Here is a 1,413-nt window from a genome sequence, read left to right as displayed (position 1 = left end):
CGTTAATGAAGGCTTCTTCTATGAATGGAATGACCTGTACGAAGCACGAGTTCCTGTAAATGGAAAAACCCAGTTCCTTTTCGATTTTTTAATCGTGCGGGAACTCTCATGACCTATTTATTAAAGGATGAGTGTAAATGCTCTTGGGCTCGGAGCCAGTTTGGGGTGTAGAGGGCGTCTTTGGTCATTCACACAAACTCGAACAAGGTAACAATGCAACCATCAGTTAAGCAATCTCAACCTTTATTTGTTTCAACTGTGTCAGTTTGACTACCAAATCGGTTGTCCGATCTATTGTTCGGTCCGATCTATTGTTCGGTGACTAAATACAAAAGTACAAATACGAATAATTAATATAAAGAATATAGATAAAAAATAGAAAAATAAAATAAGTAAACAAGTAGAAAATGAATCATCGATAGTATCATAAAAATCATGAAGTTACACTCATGTAAATACTGCAAGTAAACAACTGATCATTTAAACCCTTCACAGTAAATTACAAAATTTATTATTAAAACTGTTCAATAATGGGAAAACTGACAATGTATAATATCAATACAGTACAATAAACTGTCTTATCTTAGTAATCGATTAAATACAGTATATTAAATAAACTTACGTGAATATGACCGCCTTTAGCCTCAAAAACTCATGTTAATCTTCTTAGTTAACATTATCCGTTCTGTAACATAATTAATGTTAAATGAATATAATATGTCATTTACTTTAAACATAACAATATAAAATACATAGGATCATGTACTAAAATCTTAATCGTGATTACTGAATCATACAAAACATTGTCACAGATTACTTCAATCATTAATTAATACAATCTGTTGTCCGAAAACAAAGAAAGCTCTGGAGAACAAAGAAATCTCCAAAGGAAGTGGCTTCAGATAACAGTAAGCCATAAACCTATTTGGCCAATCGGCATATAGCATATTACACACGTGATACATAAATATTTATAGTAAAAGATTCGCTTAGCGTCCCCACGCTAGCGGCAAACTTGAAGACAGTAAATAATTCGTGATAATTATAATACTTTTACTATAATTAAAAATTATACTATACTCTCAATTTATAATCCATATACTGTACATATAGGCAAAAGAGGGTAAATTATCATGTGTAGTCTATGAATGATCACAAATATTAGCAAGAACATATGGATACTAAATTACAAGCTCCTACATGATTACAACATTATACGTCTAGCTTTATACTTCATTAAAGACATAAATCAATGCATGTTTACTAAATGAATAATTAACTATTAAGTACAAAATATTATTAAATAATCTTAATCTACTTATTATAATCGTTAACTCACCAGTCATTGACTGCTACTGAAAGCCATGTAAAAAAGGTAAAGCATTTACGCTCGCACGTTGGTAACTTTACCAG

At 30.8% G+C, this 1,413-nt stretch overlaps 1 long non-coding RNA gene across 1 annotated transcript; it reads right to left on the bottom strand.

Moving 5' to 3' along the window:
• Positions 1-30: 30 nt before the first annotated feature.
• LOC117100355 lies at positions 31-1,411 on the bottom strand. The gene is made up of 3 exons (XR_004444114.1): positions 1,340-1,411; positions 623-685; positions 31-322 (listed from the first exon to the last, which is right to left on the bottom strand). It is a non-coding gene; the product is annotated as an uncharacterized LOC117100355 (long non-coding RNA).
• Between the last annotated feature and the right edge of the window lie 2 nt (positions 1,412-1,413).

The sequence above is a fragment of the Anneissia japonica genome, unplaced genomic scaffold, assembly GCF_011630105.1.
Source record: "Anneissia japonica isolate Jap-2015-1 unplaced genomic scaffold, ASM1163010v1 scaffold287922_len478547_cov175, whole genome shotgun sequence".
Taxonomy (NCBI): domain Eukaryota; kingdom Metazoa; phylum Echinodermata; class Crinoidea; order Comatulida; family Comatulidae; genus Anneissia; species Anneissia japonica.
Note: the sequence above shows the minus strand (reverse complement) of the source record. Positions and strands in the feature narration are given on the sequence as shown.